Source organism: Pinus tabuliformis, chromosome 4_2 (assembly GCF_031772625.1).
Source record: "Pinus tabuliformis cultivar Carrire ecotype Pingquan chromosome 4_2, CPIR1, whole genome shotgun sequence".
Taxonomy (NCBI): domain Eukaryota; kingdom Viridiplantae; phylum Streptophyta; class Pinopsida; order Pinales; family Pinaceae; genus Pinus; species Pinus tabuliformis.
This window is the reverse complement of record NC_142304.1, coordinates 605,274,204-605,301,525: the sequence shown is the minus strand read 5'-3', so window position 1 is coordinate 605,301,525 and position 27,322 is coordinate 605,274,204. Positions and strand designations below refer to the sequence as shown.

At 38.8% G+C, this 27,322-nt stretch overlaps 1 pseudogene; it reads right to left on the bottom strand.

Moving 5' to 3' along the window:
• Positions 1-5,182: 5,182 nt before the first annotated feature.
• LOC149170739 (uncharacterized) lies at positions 5,183-8,447 on the bottom strand (annotated as a pseudogene).
• Positions 8,448-27,322: the final 18,875 nt, after the last annotated feature.

Sequence of the window (27,322 nt, the reverse complement as noted above, 5' to 3'; positions counted from 1 at the left end):
GGTAGGGTTATTCACTGTCATCATTTCTATTCATATTAGAGGTGAAAGACTTAAGTAGAATATTTTTCAATGCTAAATATGGATGGCGTTCAAAGTTATGACTATCATAGAAAATTTTTCTTTACCACATTTGTTGTTCGTTGATGATATTTTTATTTTTTGCAATGGCTTGCATAGAGACGAAAATTTTCTACAATATGGTTTGGGTCTCTTAGAGGCCTCCATGGGCATGGAAGCTAATGTATCCAAGTTATCCATCTCATTGCTCTCACTTGATTCTTAGGAAGCTCTCCATATTTTGGGGATTTTTCCCTACACCTAGCAGGTTGCGAAATTGGAGAAAAGACAAAATCTGGAGTGTGCGTTGGTTGTCCAGAGTTGGGTGGCTTATTGAAGTGAGATTCATCCTCAAATCCATTCTCATCTATTGGACGATGCTCACATGGATCCTGAAAGGGATTATGGAAGAGGTTCGCAAAGTCTATCGAATATTCTTGTGGGCAAGTTCCAAGGATCAATTTGTCATGTCATTGATAAAGTGGGACAAAATCATTCTCCCAAAGCCTTTGGGCGATGGGGGTTAAAGAATCTCCCTCTCTTTGCAAAAGTGCTTCCTGTTAAGGTAAGATGGAGTCTTATTTCTTTTAAAATCCTATGGATAGAAGTGATCCACAGGAAAGATGTACACCCTAGGACTCTAGAAGAGTGGATAAGGAAACCTAACAAAGCTCAAACTAAGATCTTAGTATTATGGAAGGAATTCATTGACTATTTCCCTTTGATTAAAGAAGGTATTTCATGAAATTTGGTAATGGATAGAAATTAAGAGTAGGCATTACCCTTGGTTTGGGTGCGGGGTGTTAGTGTCAGTCTTTCCAGCCTTCCTCCAGTGATCAAATGTGCTCTTACAAAGTGATTTTGAAGTGTCAAGGTCAAATTTTGTCATTTCAGTGAGTCTTCAAGCAAAATTTGGTCACTAGGCATTAAGTCTAGGCTTTGCCCAAATGTCAGTCTATGTCATCATTCAGCTGAGTGTATCATCATTCAGAGGGTTGTCATCGTCATGTCAGTATCTAATGGGTCATTTTACATCTTTTTCATGCTTCAGTTGTGCCTAGGCAAGCTCATTTCCCTCTCCTAGGGTTTTGAAAGCCAATTTCTCTTGGATGGTCAAATCATCAGCAAAACTTGTTTCCTGATGTTCATACACCTTCCCCTATCCTTAAAGTACCTTATCAAATGCTTCCCATCACTCAGATCCCCCAAATTCCTCATTTTTGCACAAACCCTAGTTTCTAGCTACAACCTGGCAATTTTCTAGGTTTGGCCTGTGTTTTTCCCTTTTCGACCCCTTCCCCTCACTCAATCTCTGAGATTCCACTTTCCCCTGCTTCCTAACATCCCTCCCTACTTCCAAAAATTTCCCCAAGAATTTAGAAGCCCCTTATCCCCTTCATTTCGCTCCATTTCGACAAAATCCCTTGTTTCACACATCGGGACAAGTTGCACTCAAATGATGTTTCAGAGCAATAAAAGATGAATTTCGGAAAACGGAGAGAGGTTTTTGTCCGTAACATGCCAAAGAAGGAAAACCTCTTTCACTTTTTACACAGGTGTCATGGTTTTAGAGAAATGCCAAAATTACAATCGCCGGATCCAAGGAGTTTGACCAAGGCACAAAAACGGAAGAAGAAGACCAACCCGCTCCGTATCTTGGCTGAGGCCTCTCTCACTCACCATGATACTCATTAGCCTCCTCCTAGCAGCAAACCCAAGAAATTTTGAGATTTTTGAGGCATTTTTGGCATTTTTGAGAATTTTACAGGTTTTGGCCATTAGAGTGGTCTCACCCCGCGCGCGACCACTCATGGGGACAGCTCAGAACGGGGAAAACTCTACATTTTTGGAATTTTCATGCAAAAATACACTTGCCTATGGATGGACTTAAAATTTTATGGAGATTTGGACTTCCAAAAGCTCAAAATACATGCAAATTTTGACTTTCTGCCCCTTTTTTGAGTTGCAGAAAGCTGCCTTGGGATAAAATGACTTTTGAGGGGTCAAATCAACTCCAAATTCAGAAATTCCAGTGGGGTTGGAAAGTAGACTCATAGACCTTTCCAACAAGCTATCTTGCACCTGATTGGGACACCAGGAAGGCCTTCAAACACAGCTGCCAATGTGCGCGACCACTCCAAGGGAGGGGCACGACCACTCAGGGAAATTTCACCATTTTGATTATTTCGGCCTGCAAAACACTGTTTTTACTTTGGTTGACTTTTGATGTATGTAAATGATGGATTGTTGGGTAATTTTCATGGCACATGGATACATTTACTCTCCTTTAACACTTCTAGAAGTTTCCTTAATGTAAATAGTGAATATTAAATGCATGGATGGGTTACCTAAGTTTTAGAGGCAAGTTGTTTTGACTGCCTATTATCTAGTGCTCAGTTTAGAATTAGTTCAAACTGCTCCTAGGAAGCTGATCTCGACCCCTAGAGGTGGGGAAAGGAGTTAGATGATCTATATTATGCCTTCTCTTGCTCATTTTCATGGTTGGACTCTTGAGGGAGAAGCTCTATTGTATATTTTACTTGTATCTCTGCAATTTGAGGAAAAGGAAGGCCAGGGTTTTGCAGACATCATTGTGGATTCTTGTGGATTATTGTGTTGATGGTGTGTTTCCTACTTGTCATTGTAAGTGTGTTTATGTGTTCCATCTCTTATTCTATTGCTGCTAATTAAACAAAAGAAGTGATAAAGTTTGAATTCATGCATGCCATGCTCAGCTTTCAATTTTGTTTAATATTTATGTTTTCCACTGTCTAAAGAGGATTCAAAGTCATTGTTTGCCCTCTTTAGCTCCCTCTCTTTCTTCCTTGATCATCCATCTCAGCTTAAGGCATCAGCACAAACTCCTTCCTTGCCCAAAAGACCCACCTGCAAAAACTGAGCTCAATCCCCACACCCTGAATTGCACTCCCTCCAAATTGCCACCAAAAACCCCAAAAACTTTAAATCAACCCTCCTTATCAGTTTACTAGCCTAATATCAGTGTTCCTAATTGGATCAGCTCATCCTATTGAAAGATCTACCGAGTTTGACCGGAGAGAGCCTTCTCATACCCCGTAGGGCTAGCTACGAGGTGAAATGGTTTGATGTTGCCTTGAAGGTTTACCTTCCTCAGCCTAGGGTGAAATCTCAAGCGCTAACACGGGGAAGGCTTCCATCTTCCTCAAGACTTGGTAGACAACCTCAACAAAAATGTCATCCATACTTTAAATCAACTAGTGGACATGACAACTATTGATATTTAGGGACAAGGATGGCAGTTGGTTGAAAAATTAGGAATTCTAGATGCAGATGGTGATGCTTCGATGGGCTTAATTTCAAAGCTTTATTCCTCTCACATAAGGCTAATTAACAAGGAGGATGAGTTGCACTGGTCACATTCACCCTTTCGATATTATACCCCAAAGTTGGGTTACATTCAGCTTATTACTCATAGATTAAAAGGGGAACATATATGTTGGTGGAAACACTTGTTGAAATTAAAATGTGTGGCAGAATCCTGACTCTTCATGTGGTGTTTACTTGAAAACAAGGTTCCTACTTGGGACAATTTACAAAAATGACATTTGGAAGGACTGAGTTGGTGTGCCCTTTGCAAGGCTGGAGAATAATTTGTTCAACACCTCATCTTTAATTGTCCCTTCAAAAATTAGACTTTTTCCCTCTACCATTCAAACCTTAATATTGGAAAGGAGTTGGCTAGTGGTAGTTTTTTGGAGGCTTGGAAAAATTGGTTTGATGATTGAGCAATTAAAAAAGTCATAACCATCCCTTTGATCATCTCCTACGGAACTTGGCTAGCCAAAAAAGGTTGTCTTCCACGATGTCCTTTTTGTCCAAACAAAATGATAGCATAGAGCCCTACTATCTTTTGTGGTCCTCCCCAAAAAGACCAACCTCCAAACACTAGGTTCCCTTTCCCTGAAGAGTTAGACAATTCCAAACCGTGGGATTTCTTTGATGGAGCTTCTTAGGATGGTGGGTGATCTTGTGATGGAGGACCTAAACTCTACTTTTTTGAAAATAATTTGTTTACCTTAGAGATGGTTCTTAGTGTGAATACAAACAATTATGCTCACCTCATGGCTTTAATAAAACTCCTTCTCCTTGTCAAAGAAAAATGATGTAAGACCCTACAAATCATTGGAGAGTCCATGGTAGTTATCAACCCGGTTAAAGGAATTCATGGATGTCACAAGCAACAATTATTACAAGTTTTGGAGGAGATTTGTAATGTGAGAGATACTTTTGGTTTATTCTTTTGTACCTATGTTTTTAGGGAACCTAATTGGATTGGAGATTGGCCCTCTAAAGTGGGTATTAAGAAGGCTTATGGGAGTTCGATGATCGTCGAAAATAAAGAAGCAAAACATCATGAATTTTAATAATTTTATTGAATAAGGACAACATCCTAGCAAAGTTCTCATTTTGAAATGTAAATATTTTCTTCTATGAAGTGTTGATTAAAATAATAACAAGATAATTATATTTTTGAATAATTATTATTATGAAAAATTTCACAAAATATGATACAATTCTATCAAAATACACCAAATACATTTGCAAAATGCAATTTTATATCCTATTCATAAAATAAGATTAAGAGAATACATATATATATATATATAACCTTAAATCAAATTAAAGAATGGAACACATTATACATTATTAATGTATTATAAGGTGAAGCAACAACTTTGACTATGGACGGCCAACTGAAGGGACGAGTAATGAAACCTTTTTACGCTGGGATGTCTGTCAATTTATCATTGAGTGCACCTTTAGCTGCCTTGCGTTATCACATAGACATTAAAAATAATTTAGCTATTAATTAAGATAAGACAAGATTTGGTGGATTGGTGTGCATTTAAATTGGAAAGATAACTTCTGAGGATTTGTTCTATTACATTAATATCAAAGCTCCTAAATGTCAAATACCAAATTTAAAACAATGCTAAACGATATGCGTTGGATAATTTGCCAAACTATTCAAGAAATCAACTTTTGTGATGGTTAAAATGTTGTAGTACGTCTTGTCTCGACGAGATTGAAACACCAGCCTTACATATATAAAGAAAGCTTGCAATTATTACATGCCATGGGCAGATTACAGTCTCCATACGGCAGAATATTGTCCATCGAATAACATGGCCTCGCTGAGGAAACTTCTGTTCATATAATCCTCAAGCTGAACAGCATCCCAGGCTGCATCTTCGTAGAATGCAAACTGTTGATAGTTTTCAAAGTCGTTCTCCAAGTACCAGTTTTCACCAAGGTTCTCTCGCAAACTCTCGGATGTTTCCTTCGAAGATGACATAAATCTTCCATGTCCAGAACGGTGCTTGGGGGAATGCCAAGCTCGTCGTCTGAAGCCTCTAGGAGATGACACAGATCGACCCCCAAGTCCGAATCTGGGGTTTGACCTTCATGACCGCTGTAAATATCAGAGCCTGCAGAATTATCCCCAGAGTTGGAGGAAGGGTACGAAGTGGGACATGTCGCTACCATCTCTTTCTCCAGGCCTCTCATGACTCCGTTCACGAGTTCCTCATTGGGGGCAAATTCTTTTTTTCTGTCGTCATCTGCGAAGAATTGATCTAGTTGCAGTAGATGAAGAAACGGGTCTGTCTCTTCTCCGTGGAAGCGTTTCGGGTCCAGGACATCAATGGAATCTAACAGAGGCTAGGCCTCACGGTCGAGTTTTCTTAGCGGCACCTCAGTCATGATGGAGAGACGGGTGAAGCATCTGAACTGAGATCAAAACGGTGTTGCAAATACGAGAGGAGGATGATGGTTTGTCTGCGGCCAACAAGAATTACTCTTTGCTGATATGATAGCAGCGGATAGCTGGATTCTCTTTATAGTATCCCGACTTTTATATATATACACGAGGGAAGAGACAACATATTTATATATATAAAGTATGAAAGAGACAATGCAGGATGGAAGAATACGGCATGGGAATGGCACTTCAAGAATAAAATAGTATGGAGTATGTTGACGGCAGGCAATTCTCCACCCATCCACTAAATTTTGTTTTTTTTTTAAAAAAAAAAAAATGTGTAATTCTAAAATTGATTTCAGAATTTTAATTTAATTATTAATTATTATTATGGAAAAAATATTTCAAAATTTTAATTTAATTATTATTATGGAAATGTAAGTTTTTAATTTCCATAAAATATTTTTCATTTCAAATTTTAATTTAATTATCTATCATTATTATGAAATGGTAAGCTTTTAATCTCCATATAATATTTTTCATTATTGTTAATAGTGTTGAAAAATCAAATTTGAAACTCGTCCACAAATGTCTGTCTAAGCCCAAGTTATTCTTTCAACTACATAAAAAATTGTTATACTTGCTTACAAAGTGTGTAATGGGGTGTACTGTTAGGTCATTTCGTGATATCAAAAAGCTGGCTACTTTAATGATCGTTGTGGCCATCAATAAGAAACTTCAAACTTTTGTAACCCAGACCCATTGGGCTTTAAGGGTTGTTTGCGGTCACCCTTTTGACACTTCAAACTTCCTCACCAAAAATCAGGACAGTTAAAGGTTGGTGTAGCCCAGAGCCAAACTTAAATGTCCTTGAGCTACTATTTTTCAAGCAAGCCTAATGTAAACATTGGAGAACTCAGTCGATTTGATCCAAAAAAAAATGTTATATTTTTTTTTTACTTTTAATTAAATTAATTAATTAAAGAAAATGCCATATAAACAAGTGTAATATGAAATGAGTTATGTTTTCTTTGGGCATATGGTATTGAGAAAGCATGATATTATAACAAAATGTATTTACAAGATAAGAATCTCCATAGTAAAGTGGAAGATGTATATATATTTAACTCATATATTATTTTATTTTTTTTAAGCTGTGGTTCACGGTCACTGAGTGGCCGCTACATCCACGGGAAAATATCGGGGCAGATCCGCAGATCCACACTACATCCACGGGAAAATATCGGGGCAGATCCACCCGAAGGGATCTGCCCGTCGGCCGAAAATATCGGGGCAGATCCACAGATCCACACTACAATCCACACTACATCCACGGGAAAATATCGGGGCACGGTCATTGAGTGGCCGCTACATCCACGGGAAAATATCAGGGCAGATCCGCAGATCCACACTACATCCACGTCCGCAGATCCACACTACATCCACGGGAAAATGTCGGCGCAGATCCACCCAAAGGAATCTGCCCGTCAGCCAATCTTAACAGGCCTAACCCCGAGGAGGAGATTTGACCCCGTGACCTCCCAAATTGGGAAAGTGCTTTAGCAACAGGAACTCAACCATTTAAGGTATCCCTTTGGGCTTACTCATATATTATTTTTGTTCATAATTATGATAATAATTTAAAATAAAATTATATATATATATTGATTTTTTTTAATTATAAAAATGTTCATGAGAAGTGTGTTAATGTTTATCATAAATTAATGCCTATTAACATTCACTATATTTATATTAATATCAATCTAATTATATAAATTAAATAATAAATAATTTATTTTATAAATATAAATAACTATCTTACATCTAAAATCTTAAAAAAAACATATATGAAAATAAAAAAATAATATTATAATAATAAATATTTAATGATTATAAAATTTTTTCAATTTAAATTTTTAACTATTTAAAAACTATATATCAAAATTGTGAATAAATCTCAATTCTCGATCTTATTGATTCTTAAAAATATTAACCTGAAAGCCTTTATTCTAATTATTACTAAAATATTTTCTCGAAATTAAATTCATACCATCAACTTTAAACTTGTGCATAGTTAAATTAATTTTGTTTTAAAATCCAATTGCAAACAAATAGACGTGTTACGTAAGGAATGGTAAAATTGATGGAAACCGTAAGAATATGATGTATAATAAAAGATGGCAAAGTTGAACAAAGAAGCCCTGAAGAGTGGAGCTGCGCGCGCGCTGGGTGGGAAGCTAGCTACAGCCATGGCGTCCTCTGGCCAACGACCACTCACCAGGAGCCAATAATCCGCTTTCAGCCTATCACGACTACTACCAACAGCCAATAATCCGCGGTATCCACCTACGAGCCAGGCTTTGGTTCTGCCAACCGCCCCCAGCCAATAATCTGCATTTGCTGGCCAGACCCACAATCCTTCACACGTCAACTACAGGCTCATGCATTGGCTGCTCTTGCATGGCTAGACACTCGGCTACGTCCTCCGCCTGATCCCTCGACGACGTGTCTACACCACTACACATTCCGCCATCCTTTTAACCTCGCCTCGGCTCATTCTTGACGCTTCCACTCTCCTCTGGTCCTTGTGGACCGGAGGCTCACGCCTCCTCCCTGTCTCTCCCGGCGTCCATGGCTCAGCCTTCTGCATCCGGTGTCCTCTGCGCGACTCCAGGTACGGCTCCCCTGTTTTATGCTCGTATTGCTACTGTTATATAGTTTTACTATCTGGGTCCGGGATTTATATAACGTTTCAGTCAGTATTAGATATCGCGCTCTGTATAGCTGCTTTTATTTGGTTTATCACATAAGTCTCTGCTGTTATATAGTTTTTCTATCTGGATCCGGGATTTATATAACGTTTCAGTCAGTATTAGATATCGCTCTCAGTATAGCTGCTTTTATTTGGTTTATCACATAAGTCTTTGCTATCTGGGTCCTGGTAATCTCCTCGCCTCTTGTTCTTTCGCCAATTGGCTCCTACACAGAGGATTTTCTCCTCCTTCAGGTCTCATTTTGGGGTTGAAGGGTATTTCTTCCCTTCCACAGTTCTGGCAAGCTCTCTCAGCCAACTCCAGGCCGTCTGCAACATGCTTTGTGCACTAGTCAAGAAAATCAGAGCATCATTTTACATTTATCGGCCCTGTCAAGACTTCAGAATTCGAATTGGGAAATGGTGGATAGTTTTACAGTGCTGTTGCTGCTGCATAGACTGTAACAATCGCCCGGAAGCATAGCGCTCTCTCCGGGAGCACACGTTTTTTCCGATTGTCTTTCCGGCTCTTTTTCAAAATTCACGTTTTCCCGGCTCTCAGTCATAACTCCTCACCTTCCTCTCTGCAACCACTGCCCCTTCTGCTCACCACCTTGCATGGGATCTGCGGTTATGGCGGTTCACAACGTCACCCGCGCCACCATTCTCCTCTCTTAGATCATTCTTTGTCAGCTTTTGGGCCTTCTACCTTGTTGGGACTTGAATTTTGTCAGGACTCCGTATCCCATCCAGCTCTTATCTCCCACCTCCGACTTTCCATCTGGGCATCTCTCTCCGTCGGCTTCTTTTTCGACGGTTCTAAATCAAGCCTTCGATTGTACGGGGCCCTCCCTTGGATCTCCCCTCGGTCTTTTTGGGATCTCTCACCGGCCTGGGGATGGCCGCAGACAGCGACTCCCCGGGTACAAAGGCTCTATTGGCGGCGGCCATTGAAACCGAAGAGGCTATCTATGCTACAAGTGGGAACCCCAGCTGGCATGACACTCTGTCAGGCTCCCTCCCTTCACGGCTAAGGGACCCTCCCCTCTTCGCATCTCAGCAACAGTTATCCCGCCGGAAAAAAAACAGAGCACCAGCTAAGACGGTCCCCCCCCCAAAGGCGGTCACGATCTCCGGGTCTTTTTTGACTGAGCGCATAGACAGTCTACAGAAGTTTGCTCTTGTTGGGAAATGGTATTTCCCCGAACTGGCCGAAGCAGACATGAGAGCATGGATTTCAAAAACATGGATGCCTATAATCGGCTACACTCCCATTATCTCCCGTATGATGAAAGAATGGTATTCTTTCCACTTCCAAAAGCAGGAGGACTTAGAAAGGGTTCTGGATAAACCGTGGGTATCTGGACGGAGTTTCCTATCGCTCTCAAGGTGGTACATGGGCTTTGACCCTCTCAAGAACACACCTTCCCACTCTTTGATATGGTTAAAGCTTCCCAATCTCCCACTCGAGCTATGGACGCAGGAATCTCTCGAATCAATTGGCAATGCGATTGGTAAATTTATCTATGTTGACCCATGGATTCGGGGGGAAAAGGATAAGCGCATTGCTTGGATCCTCATTGAGAGGCCTTACAAAGGCGGCTACCCCGAACAGCTAGAAATCATATGGGAAGGATCCCGTATATATCAGAGAATTGATTTCTGGGGCATCCCCTTCAGATGCTCCACTTGCCACCGCACAGGCCATCTACACAATGATTGTAAATACAGGAGAACGAGGCCCCTTCGCTCTATAAAAACCAAGGATCCATCTGATAGTGACAGCCTTCAGGGCGACATTTCTCCTTTATGTCCTCTGATCATGCTAATAAGGGAGAATCGCCTAACCTCGCCGACTTTAAAAGCCCCCCGATATCTCCCCCTCTCATGAATATGGCCGACTTCTCATGCCCTCCCATCCCGGAACAGCCAGAAGAGAACTCGGTCCCCTCCCCGCTCCCCTTGAATGTCGCTGATTTCGTTGTCGGTTCCCATCCAATACAAATATCCTCGTCCCCTCCATCTCCATCAACCAAAGATTTTCACCCTTCTTCGACCCCTTTCAACTCCCCTGTCTCCTCCCCTCTCAATGAACCGGACAACGACATTGACCAACTCCTGAACCGTCACCCTCCCATCCTTGAACCGCTCACCATCCACAAGCCCGCCTTCCCTTCCATCAGTCCCGCCTCCGCCAAGAACATTACCGTCCGCAAAAAAACCAGAGGTGGCAGCAGGCATTTTAGAGGACGATTGATCGCCACAGATTTGGGTGTCATTAACCTTCCTCTCATCGACGTCCCCATCCTTGAGTCTCCTCCCCCTCAGCCTCTTAGAGCAAGCGTGGCTGGAAGCTCTTCTAAATGACCTTCCTCGTCTCTTACAACATTCGGGGTTTAGGAATGGCCCCAAAATTCTTGGCTTTGAAAGCTACATTCCTATCGGAAAATCCATGCATCATTTTTGTACAGGAGACCATGCACACCAGTTCGTCTGCAATCGCTTTCTTCAGAAGAATGTTTCCCTCCTGGCACATGTCGGCAATCAGTGCTGAGGGCCTGTCGGGAGGTCTAGTGTCCCTTTGGAACCCTCTTATGGTCAAAGCCATCGCATACAAATGTCAAGCTGGTATTCTCCTCTCCGCGAGCATTCGGGGAAGACCCCGACCAATAAAGCTGCTCAATGTTTACGCGCCTTACAAGAACAGAACCCCCTTCTGGGACTCTTTTCTCCTAACAGGCATCCTTGACATACAATCTTTGATCATTGCGGGTGATCTCAACTTCACGCTCTGCTCACAAGAATGTTGGGGTCACTGCTCGTCTATGGACAGTTTAGCAGTTAAAATGCGTGCTGAGCTCCTCAATAGGGACCTGGTCGACGTCCCTCCGGTTCCTATGGCCCCCACGTGGAACAATGGGAGAGTGGGTAACGCTTATATTGCTAAGCGAATTGATCGTTTCATCCTGTCTTCTTCTATCATTGAGGACTGGGGGATGCCCACAGCCAAAACTGGTGTTGCCGCCACCTCCGATCACAAACCCATTTCATTAGCATGGGTCAATGAACAACAAAGGAAGGGTTACTCATTCAAGTTTAATACAGTTCATCTACAGGATCATTCCTTTGAGGCCTTTGTCAAGTCCACTTGGGGCCATATCACTCTCTCTGAGGATGCTCCCTTCCTCACCTTCCGCGAAAAGATGGACAAACTCAGGGGGGACGTAAAGTCATGGCAAATCAAGAAAAAAGCATCCGACTCTCGGGATCTAAGCAATATCTCGCAAGAAATAAATTTCATCTCGTCCTCCATCCATCTTCACGGACTATCCTTCGACAAGAAGATCCTCCTATGGTCCCTTGAGAAACGGAAACAAGATCTGCTCCTAAAAGAGGAGGCCTCATGGAGATTGAAAAGTCGAGCTCTCTGGCTCAAACAGGGCAACAGGAACACTAAGTTTTTCCACAACATCGCCAGCGCGCGCAGAACAAGGAATTCGATCTGGAGTATGAATGATTCGATGGGCAACACCCACAACACTCAGCATGACATCTCTGCCGAGGCAACTTCATTCTTCAGAGGTCAATACAAACGCCAACATAATGACATCTATGACATGATGTGGGCGGTTAACCACCTCCCGACCATGTTTGACGCTGCTGCTAATGATCTCTTCCTCAGACCTATTTCGGAAGGGGAACTCTCTAGCATCATAAAAGGCTTCAAGAAGGACAAAAGCCCCGGGCCTGACGGTATTCCAATCGAATTTTACTCACATTTCTATGATATTCTCAAAGACGATCTTCTCAACATGGTAAATGCTACCTGCCAAGCTGGGAACATTAACAGTGCACTATCGGCCACCTTCATTGCCTTAATACCAAAGATAGAGAAACCAACATCCTTCGGGGATTACAGGCCCATTGCCCTGTGCAATGCTCTATATAAAATCGTTTCTAAGATCATTGCTGAACGCATGAAAAAAACTCTCAGTTCCTATATATCTCCTCAGCAACATGCTTTTTTGAAGGATCGGCTCATACTTGATGCCGTCGCCCTTGCACAAGAAGGTCTTTTTGCCATTTCCTCCAAGAACATTGACGCGGCCGCCCTCAAGATTGATCTCTCAAAGGCATTTGACTGTGTCAGTTGGAGCTTCATCCGAGTTCTACTTGCAAAAATCGGACTCTCGCCACGGGCATGCAGATGGATTATGGCATGTGTTGAATCCGTTCACTACTCTGTCATTATCAACGGAATTCCATCCACCTTCTTCCAGGCGGAACGAGGGCTCCGTCAGGGATGTCCACTGTCCCCTCTTCTCTTTATTTTGGTGATGAACTCTCTTAGTTCGCATATCAACCTTGCAGTCTCACAGGGGAGGTGTAAGCCGGTTAAGATTTGTAAGGACATCTCTCTCTCTCATAACTTTTTTGTTGATGACATTCTTATTTTCGCCATGCTATGTAAATCATCTTGGGCATGCTTATACATCATCTTTCAGAAGTTCCATGCGGCAACTGGCCTATTCATCAATAATGACAAAACCAAGTTATTTCATAACAACTCCAACCTTGCCACTGCCCTTTGGGTAGCGACTCGTTTCGGCATCAACCTCGCACTCTTCACGGAAGGCCTCCCATATCTTGGTTTCCGACTCAAAGTCAAAAATAACAAATTTGCTGATTGGTTATGGCTCATGGACAGATTCTATAGCAAAATATCCAAATGGGAACACAGACTTTTATCACTTGCTGGCCGTTTCGTCCTTGTACAAGCGGTTCTTTCCCAATTATCAGTATATTGGGGTCATCTCTTTGTACTCCCTGCAAAAGTTCACAAAATCATTCAGTCAATTGCCGCTAATTACCTTTGGGGAGGCCATTCCTACCAATCGAAATTACACCTGGCACGAATGGATTTCATCACCATTCCCAAAAAGAATGGCGGTTGGGGTCTTATTAATATGCGGCGTTTTGGCAATGCTCTCATCGTCAAATCCATGCACAGGGCCTTCTTCGGGAACAGCCCATGGTCTACTCTTATCAAGCAGAAATATTTAAAGGGTCGCAGCTTAGATTTCTGGCTCAGAAGATCCACTCTTGGGATCTGCAATGGATCTCCCATCTGGTGCTGCTTTCGCAAGAATCAACGTTTTTTCTTCAGTATTCTCAAATGGTCTTTCTCTTCTGGTTCTTCCGTCTTCATTGCACTTGACCCCACCCTTCACAACCTGGAATCCCATTTTCCCCCGACGCTTCTCACCTTTTTTCACACCAGGGGCATCTTCACCTGGTCCATGCTCATTGACTCATGGTCCTCATTGTCGCCCATCTGGAAATCGGACTATCAACTTCATATTCCCCCCCCCCTTTGTCCCCTTTGGTCCTCCGCCACCCTTCATTTCTCTCGCCTGAACATCCTTCAAATGGGGCCACATGACTCCCTCATCTGCTCTACAGACTCCACCACCCACCCCATCACTGTTAAACGACTCTACTCCGCCCTCACCTCACTCACCCCGCCTCTTCCCTCCCCCTTCCCACACAAACTTTGGAAAGCCAACTGGCCTCTCAAATCCACTCTGTTTGGCTGGCTTCTTTTTCATGACAGGAATCTTGTATGGGATGTTCTTCAACTAAAAGGGTGGCAGGGTCCAAGTCAGTGCTGCTTTTGTCGTTCTCACTTGGAAACGAACATCCACATGTTCTTCCAATGCACTGTCACCTCTGCCATTTGGATCGAGCTGTCAACTTGCTATGGCTTTCCTGTCCTCCTTTTCCCCACGGTTAAGGATGCTTTCTCTTGGTGGTCTTCACAGCGTCCCTTCTGGCACGCCATCTTCCTCCTCACGCTCTGGCATGTCTGGAAGTGGCGGTGCGGCTATGTTTTTCGGGACTCTCATTCACCTCCCGAAACCATTATATCCTTGATTACTGGCAGCTTGCCTCCGGAGTAAATCACACCAGACGTCGACTCCTTTCTACAGGCGGCATTCCTCTGGCGGCTCCACATCTGCTAGCATCTTCTCACATTGGCAATATGTCTCAGTGCACACACAATATCAGTGAATACTTGTATCAATGTTTTTTTTAGAACATATGCTCAGAATGTCTTTGACCATTTTTGTTTTTTATTATCCACAGCATGAGACCTGATGCGATATGTTGATCGATGGTTTTCCGATCCATATTTTGCTATGTATTTATCAAAACAGTTTATATGAACTCAATATAACATATATAGTTTTTTCTTCTGAAAAAAAAAAATAAAAGATGGCAAAGTTAACGCACGACGGAGTAATATCGCATGGGAAGGGCGATTGAAGAATGGAATGGTTTGGGAGTTTGGAGACGGCAGGCTTGCCTCCAGCCGTCCACCATCACCGACAGTTTGAATTTTGATAAAATGTGTGCTTCACGGCACTTCATTTCTGAATTTTGGAGAACATTTGGGAACAAATTCCATTAAATAAGTGAGATAACAGATTTTTCCTAAGCTTCATTAAATCCGTGAGGATGCCGAGGGGTCGGTCTGTGGTTATGGCGGGCTTTAGTGCATGACTTATTTACATTCTCGTCCCTTTGACTGATCTAAAGGTGCAAGCTTCTGGAAAATCTGAAGGATGGTGATCTGCTCGATGGTTGACTTACAAGAGTTCATATGGTGCCGTGAAAATGTATGACCCGACGCAAACGAAATAATTTGGTCCATTGCTTGTGACATGCTATAGCTATTGTTGGGCAAATGTTGTTGTCATGTTATAGCTCACGGCTTTGACATGTTAAATATAAATTTCAATTATTGTAACAAAATGAAAGCATGCAAATTAATTTATTACACGAGGTGCTTTTCCAATCTGGTAAGGAATGGTAAAATTGATGGAAGCTTCTGGAAAATCTGGAAGGTGGTGATCTGCTGGATGGTTGACGTACAAAGTTCATATGGTGCCGTGAAAACGTATGGCCCGACGCCAACGAAATAATTTGGTCCATTGCTTGTGACGTGCCTTCTGAATTACGCGCGGGCCGTTTGGCAAATCTAGTTGTCATGTTATCGCTCACGGCATTGACATTTTAAATATAAATTTCAATTATTGTAACAAAATGAAAGCATGCAAATTAACTTATTACACGACGTACGTTTCGAATCTTGTTGAGTAATTCGATAATGGTTTATTTAATGAAATTGTTATAAATGGTATATATTTTATTAGCAAGTTTTATTTGGAATTTATTTATTTTATATTTTGGAGTTTTTGGAATTTTTCTATAAATTTGTAAAAAATTGTTGGAATTATAATTTTGAAATGTGAACTCTTCACAATCTTAGTGTTGGAATTATAATTTTGAAATGTGAACTCTTCACAATCTTAGTGTTCAAAACATTTTTAGAGTAATGAATTTGTAGTCAAAAATATATTTTAAGTAACAAAATATTAAGATTTGACAAAAAAATTATATTCTTCAATTCTAACTAAAATTCCAAAACATATAATAAATAAATATACCACACCTTTAAAATGATTGGAAATTTATTAATAAATTTTGTTTAATAAATTACTATATTTTTTTTATATTTTATTAACATGCTTATATTTAGAAATAGATAAATTTGATGTTAATTGGTTGAGTTGTTAAAATAATTTCTCAATCCCGATAAAAATATATATTTCCAACCAATCTCCACCAAAATATATATTTCCTTTGTGTGTGCATATCTTTGTTTTCCTACTTGGTATTAGAGTTGGTAGTTCTAGGCTGACTCCTTTCAAGAGACCCAGGGAAATGCGAGAGGACTGAACTTGAATTTGATATCGAACTGATGAGCTTGCCACCAATCCGGCAGCAGATGGACTGCCATAATTAATCAAGAAGAGACTCATACAGCTCATTTCCCCATGCTTAAGGGCGGCTTTGTTGTGGGCGGCTTTGTTGTGAGTAAAAACATGGAGGAGAGCTCTGCGCATATGGAGCTGAGGGTTGTAGTTGTCGCGATATGATAGTTCGCTGTATGAGATCCGGTATACGGAATTTGTGCCAAGACGCAGTGAATCTCAAAAAACTGACTTTACTTAGCACAGTGGAATCCGTGGTGGTGTAGCATTCTGCGGAGCTGCGTATGAACTAGAAAGAAAAATCTGTGTGGATCCTGTATGTGGCGATTTCAATGATCGACCTATACAAGTTGTCCGCTATTAAATGCTAAGGAAGGAGATCTAGCATTGGTATTGAAACCAACCAACAGGAAAATTGTGAAGCAGCAGGAGCCGAGGGCCCAGCCATTTTTTCGCCTTGTTCTTTGAGTAGGCCAATTGGTGTAGATTAAAGTCACGAAACTTTCAGCGTGGAGATTCAACACCAGAGGATAATCGTATTGCTTCCACAATTAAGGAGATTATTTGGGTACATCGCATGTTGTAAATGCATACCCAACCAGTCAAGTGTTACGTGCGGGAAGGAGACGGTCTCAGGGAATCTACAACGTTGCCTATTACTATTGCTACATATTTGTGAGGTAACCATCATAAAGTAGTTTTTTATCTAAACATGGAACAAATAGTTTTTGAAAAAATTAATGGATTGAACTTCCACATCTAGAAAGGTAAAAGTCCAAGTCGAAAGGCATTTAATGCATAAAAATTTATGGGGTTTAGTCAAAGAAACTCAATTAACACTTTAAGACCCTAAATTAAGAGTTGATTGCTTGAAAAGGGAAGAGAAAGCTAAGTCTATTATAGGTATCATGTTGTAAGATATACAACTTCATCTCATAGACTTGGAAAAATCTTCTGCACAAATATGAGAACAATTAAGCAAAATATTTGAGGAAAAGGTTATGAATGCAAAATTCTCCTTCAAATTACAGCTATTCAAACTTAAGATGCATGAGGGGCTATCATTTTTTACACATATAAATGATTTAAAATCTCTTATAAAGAAGTTGGGGCAAAATAGGGTAAAAATAGAAGATGAAGATGCTAAGGCTATTTTGCTAAACAATTTATCTTCCAATTATCATAATGCTATTTTCACCTTAAGTCAATTTTCTTCTAAATCGCTAGATGAAATGATAGAAGCTCTCTTAGCAGAAGAAAAGAGAATGAAAATATATGATGGAGAGGACAACTCAGATGACATTATTCTCTAGGGGCAAGGTCAATAAAAACATGAACTCAGTCAAATGTTTTTATTACCCAAAACATGGACACACAACATTTAATTGTAAAATGTGTGCCAAAGATCTCTTAAATGGAAAATTAAAAGGATTTGCTGACATAGCTACTTTTGAAGACTCACTAAAAGACAACTTTGAGGACTTCTTAGATTATGATAGTGATGATGAGTCCTCTCAGACTCTTTTAAGCTATCAGTGATGTATGTTGTATCCAAGTCATGTATATTTTTTGGTTTGTAAAAGGTGCAGAACCAATTATTGAACAATGTTGCATAATTCAAATTAGTAGTTCTTGGTGCTCAGACACCCTTGAACACATCAATAGTTGGATTGTGTTTAAACTATTACGGTTTGTTGTTCCTGGCACTCGGAAACCATAAACAACGACTACATGTTATGATTTGAGATTCTTGTGTGTTATACATGTCAAATTTTTAGATCAACTTTTGAACACATTCAGTATTTAGACCTCCATCCTAGGAACTGACTGATAACCGAAAGTGAAATATCAGACAAATGGTGGAAGGTCCATAGAGTCATTCATTACTTGATAATTGTTATCGCGGAAGCCCCGACAAGCCGAGTTGTCTATATTGTTGATCTTGCAAAGGTCATCAATTATTGTCAGAAGCAAGCATGTTTTAAATGGAGTTCAAGTAACAACTCAAAGAAGTGGTGATGAAGAAAGAGCAGTGTTTGCGAGATTCTAAAGTGGACGTGAGTGTTGATGAAGACCAATGAGACAGAGACCAATTATATTTTTGTACTATGTGTTCTCTATTTTGTAATTTTTTATTTATGTAATAGCGTAAGTGTTAAAGGGGGAATTGGGATATAATACATACTATAGCATGTAAATTTGGTGTTAATTGGTTGAGTTGTTGAGATAATTTCTCAACAACCAATCTCCTTCTTTTGGAATGAGTTGGATCTCACAAGCACCATAAATATCTGATGTGATTTGTAGTGTTTATTAGAAATATTTCCTTTGTGTCTGCATATCTTTGTTTTCCTACTAACAACGCCTTTAAAATGATTAGAAATTTATTAATAAATTTTGTTAAATGAAATTGTTGTCATTTTTTTAATATTTTATTAGCGTGCTTTATTTAAAAATATACCACACTCTAGTAAGTCAATATTAAGCGAAAGATTGCTAGAGAGTTGCCCTGAATTCAATATAGGGTCAATTACAATATGTTAATTTTATTTTCACCATGGTTATAGAGGGAAAGATTATTCAAGATTTTCTTGAATTAGGAAATCGTAGTAAGTAGAAAATAAAATGTGATTTACAAGAAATGAAATTGAAGAATATTTAACCATATCTCTTTACAAATTGTAGAAACACATTTGGTAAAAATACAAATCAAGCTCTCCATGCTGAGACGTATGCAACAAGAAGATCCCATGTCCTTTGAAGTCTAAGTTTAGGGAATGTGAGGTCAACCAAGATAAGAAACACTAATGGAAATTAAAATGCCTAGTAAAATCATGCCTATTCATGTGGTGTCTAGTTGAAAGCAAGGTTCCTACTTGGGAAAATTTACAAAAATGACATTTGGAAGGACCAAGTTGGTGTGCCGTCTACAAGGCTGAGGAATAATCTATTTAGAACCTCCTCATCAATTGTCCCTTCGCAAAATACATTTTTTCCCTTTTCCATTCCACCCTTAATATTGTGAAAGAATGAACTAGTAGCAGTTTTTTGGATGCTTAGAAAGATTGGTTTGATGATCGAGCAGTTAAAAAATTCATAACAATCCCTTTAATCAAATGCTAGGGAATTTTTCTAGCAAGAAATAAGGTCATCTTCTAGGATGCCCTTTATTCTCCAAATAGAATGACATGAAAAGCCTTGCTACTTTCTGTAGCCTTCCCCAGAAAGACTGACCCCGAAACACTAGAGATTTTTTACCAGAAGAGGTGGACAATTCTATACTGTGGGATTTCTTTGATGGAGCTTCTCAGGACGATGGGCAATCTTGTGGTGGAGGACCTAAACTCTACTTTTGTGAAAATCACTTCTTTACCATAGAGATGGGTAATAGTGCAGATACAAATGACTATACAGAGCTCATGGCTTTAAAACTCCTTCTCTTATTTGCCACAAAGAAAAAGGATGTAAGACCCTATAAGTCTTTTGAGACTCCATGCCAGTTATCAATTGGATTAAAGGAATTCAGAGATGTCACAACCAACGATTATTACAACTTATGGAGGAAATTTTGTTGAATTTTGTAGTTGTGTTCGATATTCATAATTAATATCTTAGTTATTCATGTATTTGTAAGGGCATGTTCTTCATTATATTGTCAAAATGTATATTCTAAGGCATATTCTTCATGTCCTTTTAAAAGAGAAAAAATTGAAATTTAAAAAATTATGTTTTCAGCTCCAAAGAATCCAAGTTGGCCCTTATCCTAGTCAAGTCAGCCCCAGTGAAGGGGAACCCATTTGGCTAACATGATCAACATATATATGTTCCATTCGACCACCTCATCAAGGATACAATTTAGATCACGTATGAGGTAAAGTTTGCATTATGTAAAGGACAAGTCTGACGTCAAGCCAAAGATAGAAAATAAGATTAACTGTGGCATAACTTATTTTTAGGAAGAAGAACATATCTCTGATAAAGAAGGATGAGTTACAGGACCGAGACTTTGGGTGCAAGGACATGTTGCAAGATCGCGATTTTGGGTGCAAAAGCACAAGTTGGAGGACCAAACTTCTGAGTTGTGGGACTAAGACTCTAAATGTAGAAGGAGGCCAAAATTCGACTCTCGAAGGCAGACCAAAATAAATTTCTTGGAGCAGATGGTTGACTTGACAAGGAAAGAGTTTACCAAGTTTGACCATATGGTTGACTAGATGATCTAGGTTTGTCTCTTGTTGAACTAAAGATTTTTTCTAAGGAAAAGGTTGTTGGGTTTTTCCCCCATGTGGGTTTCCCTAGTATAATAGTTCGGGTTCTTGTTTTGGTTGTCTCTTTATGATTATGTTGTCTATTGTTGAAGATATTCTGTGTAATTGCTTAATGATTATTGAAAGTATGAAAGAAGTTAAAATGAATATCATTAGAAGTAATTACTAGTAGAAAACCTATGAAAAATAAACATGGTATTAGAACAATGGTATAAGATCAACCTTGAAGAAGAAGAAGAGCAATTATGGTATAAGCTATCTAGCCCTAGAAGTCAAGACAAGCATCACAAAGAAAGTCAAGATATACCTTATTTACTCTTTTTTAGTCTTTTGAGTCAAAGTCAATAATAAAATCTGATTCAACAAAGTATATTCTAGAGATGTGTCCATGAACCTAGTCGAGATTATGTAGAAGTCTGAAATTATATGCATTTATCTTACTATAGGTAGGCTAAAGTTTCATATTTTACTGATATTCTTATAAGAAAGGATTGTGATCCATCCTTAATCATGATATAATGGAAAAACATACTTGTGAGAAGATAAAAGTCTTAGTGAAATAAACATCATTTCATTTTAGTGGTTCGAGAAGGCCTTAGAGCATATTGCATAAGGTCGAAGCTCAAAACCTCAAGTTAAAGTTACCTCGGAAAGTTATAGAGGTTTGAGAACCTTAGGAAGTTGAAAAAGGAGTGTCACACAAGTACTTTAAAAGGCTAAGCTTACCTCGTTCTTGTTGCAAGAATTCCAAAAGTGTCAAGATTAATGATAAAAGGTTGAGGGATCTCATAAAGGACCTTAGAAAATCCAAAATGAGTAAATTAATTTACTTTGGTTTCCTTTTTGATGTATAATCAAGTTATATATTTGAGTAATCCCTGAGCTTGAACTTGTACTGAAATATGTTGATGTAATCATGAGTATATTAAGCCTCAGTAACTAAGACAAAGGAATCTTAGGAAGCAGTCAAAAGAAGGTTGAAAATATCTATGTCCGGGGATTACAATGATTTCCAAAAATGAGTATGAGGACTAGGAAGTCATATATGTAAAGAAAAAAAGGTAATAAAATTTGTGGTTTGATTCTTGAATGAAAACTCCATATTAGTAAAAGAAATAAATTTGTCCATATGTCGTTACATGTGAGGATTATTCAAAGAATGATTGGAGATCAAATTGTGGGTTGTGCAAATGGCACCCCATAACTTGGTTTGATTATATTCCTCTGAAATGTTATAAATGACTTGTGAGTCTAGTTAACCATGTTGTCGTGTAATTCAAAAGAAGAATTCTATATTGAAGATTTGTTATGGATAATATAAAGAACTTTGTTTCCATGTGAAACATATCATGTATTGGTTCCAAGGAAAGCACATTGCTTTCATGCAAAGCAGTGATACGTTGTTCAAAATGAATGTGAGGTTTTGGAAAAAGGCCAACAAAAGTATGCCAAAGTCTGAAGTTTGACGCTTGGAATATATGGTCTTGCATCAAAGTTGTGATGAAAGGTCTGAGGAAACTATCAAGTGAATTCTTAAAGAGGTCAAGAACCTCTATTTCAAAAGAAAGTCTAAGCCCTATGTTTTGAAGGACACAATCCATTTATTAAAGATTCGAAATATCTTAGTTTACTGAAAGGTTGCATACCAATTGACATTGGAATTCTAAGGAGTATTCTTATTATACAAATCTTTGTTCATATGTCACAAAATCCAATGTGCAATCATAGTACCAAGTGTTGGGTGTGGAGCCTTATTATCTTCTTTATTCAGAGGTATCGTCGTGTTGGACCCCAGTTCCTAACTGGGCGATGACGCTACCCATTTAATTGTCGTGTTGGACCCCAGTTCCTAACTGGGCGATGACGCTCCCCATTTAATCATCGTCACGGTCTTTAAAATATTGTAATTTCGTAGTCAATCTGGGTTGTTCAATTAGGCGAATGATATGAAGGTAGAATTTATGTTAATTTAGGGTTTTTTTTCCCTAGAAGGAAACCTTCAGTTTATATGAGGGAATTGTATTGTGACTATGTATGTGTATTCTGAGAAAGAAAGAGAGAGGAGACTATGTGACAACGAAGAGGAAATTACAGTGGATCTGTTGTAGGCTGTATCGCTTCAGTTTTCTTGATAATATAAAAGGAAGGACTTCTTGTTTCTCCATGGACGTAGACAAAACTGGGTGAACCACATATATCTGTGTCTCTCTAGTTTTATGCATTTTCTATGTTTTTGTTTCTGCAATATTTTATGTGTACCATTGCTCTGTAATATATAATTTTCTAACTACTGGTATCATAGCTGAAGGTCTATTTGGCTGATAAAATCGTACGATTGAAGGGTTCTCATAGGAGAGAAGGATTCATGGTTCGAGTGGGTAGTCGAGAAATTTAACTGCCAAAACTACTAGTTATGGAAGATGCAGATGGAAGATTATTTGTATCAGAAAGATATGTACCTACCATTGAGCAGAAAGGCAAAGAAGATGACGAGTATGATAGATGCATAATGGGAGCTTCTCGACAGAAAGGCACTTGGAACCATATGGTTTTGTTTGGCAGTGTCAATGGCATTCAATATTTCAAAGGAAATGATAACAGAGGCTTTAATGATGGCATTGGCCAAACTATATGAAAAACCCTCAACCTTAAACAAGGTATTTCTTATGAAGGGTTTATTTAATGTGAATATGTTAGAAGGTGGATTTGTTGTTGGTCATTTAAATGAATTTAATACAGTTACCAATCAGTTAAGTTCTATAGGGGTAAATTTTGATAATGAAGTTAGGGCTCTATTATTTTTGTGTTCATTGCCAGAATGTTGGAATGGTTTAGTCATGGCCATTAGTAACTCTATCTCTGAATATAGTACTTTGAAGTTTGATGATGTTGTCAGTGCCATCCTTAGCGAGGAAATGCAATGGAAAATCTTCGGTGACACATCACATAATGCTTTGACTACAGAGGCTAGGGGAAGAAAAGTGGAAAGAGGAAATAGCCTAGGATATCGCAGTAAGTCAAGGAAAGGGAGATCCAAGTCTAGATCGGGGATAGTGAGCTAGAAATATGAGAAGAAAGGACACCTGAAGAAAGACTCTAAGTCTCGGAAGGGAAAAGAAGGAGACGTAGAACAAGAAAATAATCATGAAGTGAATGTGACAGGTGATGTCTTGCACGATGCTTTGATTATTTCATTAGAAAATATTATTGATGCCTAGGTGGTAGATTCAGGGGCCTCATTCCATGCCACACCTGATAGGAAACATTTTCATGATTATGTTCAAGGAGACTTTGGACAGGTTCATCTGGGTGATGATAAACCCTGTAAAATTGTTGGAATGAGTAACATTTTTATAAAACAACATAATGGAAACCAATGGCTATTAGAGGTAAGACATGTTCCATATCTGAATAAAATCCTAATTTCAACAGGGCAGTTGGGACGTGAAGGTTGTGTAACTACTTTTCATATAAAATGTGGAAGGTCACTAAAGGATATCTCATAATAGAAAAAGGGGAAAAGGTTGGTACATTTTATTTATGTAATGGTATTTCTAATTTTGTTAATTGTTTAACCTCTATAGGATCAGATACAACATTGTGTCATCATAGATTCAGGCACATGAGTGAGAAGGGAATACAAATTCTTCACTCAAGAAATTTGTTATCACGTTTGAAGCATGTTGATTTTGATTTTTGTGAGAATTGTGTTGATGGAAAACAAAAGAGAGTGAGATTTCTCAGAGTTGGTAAAGAAAAGAAGAGATAAAAATTAGAGCTTGTGAATACATATGTATGGAAACTTGCTCAAGTATCATCTCTCAGTGGCTCTCACTATTATGTTACTTTTATTGATGACGCAACCAGGAAAACTTGGATTTATTGTATTCAAAATAAATTTGATGTATTTGATACTTTCAATAAATGGAAAGCTTTAGTTGAGAATGAGACAGGAAAAAGGTTGAAGTGTCTAAGATCAGACAATGGAGGTGAATATTGTAGCAAAGAGTTTGATAAGTATTATTGAGAGAATGGAATTCATAGAGAGTATGCAGTTTCAGGAACACCACAGGAAAATGATGTGCCAGAAAGGATGAACAGGACAATCATGGAGCGTGCAAGGCATGAGATTGCATGTAGGTTTCCTTTACAATTTTGGGCAGATTCTGTATATACTATTGTTTATCTAATAAATATAGGGCCTTCAAGTTTCTTAGATGGTGGTATTCCAGAGGAGGCATGTACAGGAAAAATTGTAAACTACTCATTTTTAAAGACTTTCGGTTGTGAAGCCTTTGTCCACATTAATAAAGAAAACATAACAAAGCCTGAGGAAAAATCAAAGAAATGTTCCTTTATTGCTTATGGTGTTAATGACTTTGGTTATAACTTATATGATTATGAAAATCACAAAATCATTAGGAGCAGAGATGTCAGATTCAATGAAAAGGTATGGTATGAGAATCAGATGCAGGAAAATAAATAGGAAAAAGAAAATATAGAATACACAACGCTTGGTGAGATCACAGAAAACGTAAAGGTGCTTGAGAATCATAATGATCCATATCCACAACAGCAACAACAACAACCACAACAACAACATGCACCTCAAACACCTGAAAGTGGTTTTAAAGGATCTACGAGGATAAGTAGACCTTTGAATGATACTCTCCTTCATTATATTATGTATTGTTGACTGATTTTGGTCAAATAGAATGTTATGAAGAAGAAATGCAGGTAGAAACCATGAAGAAGTGGGAGCTATCCATGAAAGAAGAGATGGATTCCTTGGTACATAACCAGACTCTGGAATTAGTTAGGTTTCCTGCAGGTAAAACAACATTGTCAAATAAATGGGTTTACAGGTTGAAGGAAGAAGATGGAGGTAGAAGAGGGTATAGAGATAGACTTGTGGTAAATGGGTTTGCACAGAAGAAAGCTATAGACTTTGATGAAATATTTTCTCCAGATGTTAAAATCAATTCAATCAGAACTATTTTAATTCTAGTAGCAGCAGAAGATTTGCATCTTGAATAGTTAAATTTAAAGACATCTTTTCTCCATGTGGATTTGGAGGAAGAGATCTATATGCATAAGTCATAAGGATATGAGGTCAAAGGGAAGGAGAAACTAGCGTGTAAGTTGAAGAAAATATTGTATGACTTAAAATAGGCTCCGAGGTAGTGGTATCTAAAATTTGACAAGTTTATGTTTAAAAAACGTTATACTAGATGTCACTCTGATCATTGTGTTTATCTCAAAAGGAAAAATGATGGCAATTATATTATATTGTTATTACATGTAGATGAAATGCTTGTTGCAGGGTCTAACATGCAGGAAATAAATGTGCTCAAAGGAAAATTGGCAAATTCATTTGCAATGAAGGACTTGGGTGTTGTAAAACAAATCCTTGGTATGAGAATAAATAGAGATAGGAAACATCGCAAATTAACATTTTCTTAGAGTGAGTACATACAAAAGGTGTTGGAAAGATTTAATATGCAGAATGAAAAACCAGTTAGTACACCTTTGGATAGCCATTTCAAAATAAATAAAGAGATGTGCCCTAAGACTCAGGAAGAGATGGATTATATGTCTAAAGTTCCATATGCATCATCAGTTGGAAGTTTAATGTATGCAATGGTTTGCACAAGGCGTAATATTGTACATGTAGTGGGAGTTGTAAGCAGGTACATGAACAATCTATGAAAAAAACATTAGACGGAAGTTAAGTGTATTCTCAAGTGTTTGAGAGGTACCACAAATCAAGCATTATGCTTTGCTTGTTCAAACATTGCTCTATAGGGATATGTTGATGCAGATATGGCAGTTGATAAATATAACAGGAGGAACACCACAAGGTATGTGTTTACTGTAGGTGGAATAATTTTCAGTTGAGTTTCAAAAATGCAAAGTGTTGTTTCACTTTAAACAATGAAGTAGAGTATGTTGCTGCTACAGAGGCTAGTAAAGAAATTATTTGGTTGCAAAGGTTTATGGATGAATTGGGTAAGAAGTAGGAGATGGATAGGTTATACAGTGACAACCAAAGTTCCATTCATATTGCAAAGAACTCAACATTTCATTCCAAGGCTAAACATATACAACTCAAGTACCATTTCATATGGTGAGTGTTGGAAGATGGACAATTAAAGCTAGAAAAGATACACACTAGCCATAATCCTGCAGATATGTTAACAAAAGTTGTAACTAAGGAGAAACTAAGATTCTACTCGGTTTCATTTTGTCTTCAAGTATGATGATGAAAATGAGAAATAACCAGGTCCAAAGTGGAAACATTGTCCAGCAAATGAAGCAACAATGGAGTTTCTATAATCAGTCTCAAAGTGGGAGATTGTTGGGTTTGGAGTCTTATTATCTTGTTTATTCAGAGGTATCGTCGCATTGGACCACAATTCCTAATTGGGTGGAAATGCCACCTATTTAATCGCTGTCAAGGCCTTTAAAATATTGTAATTTCATATTCAATCTCGGTCATTCATTAGGCAGATGATCTAATGGTAGAATTTATGTTAACTTAGGGTTTTTTTCCTAGAAGGCAACCCTCGGTTTATATGAGGTTATTGTATTATGGTTGTGTATGTGTATTCGAGTGAGAAATAAAGAGGATATTGTGTGAGAGTGAAGAGGAAATTACAAAAGATGT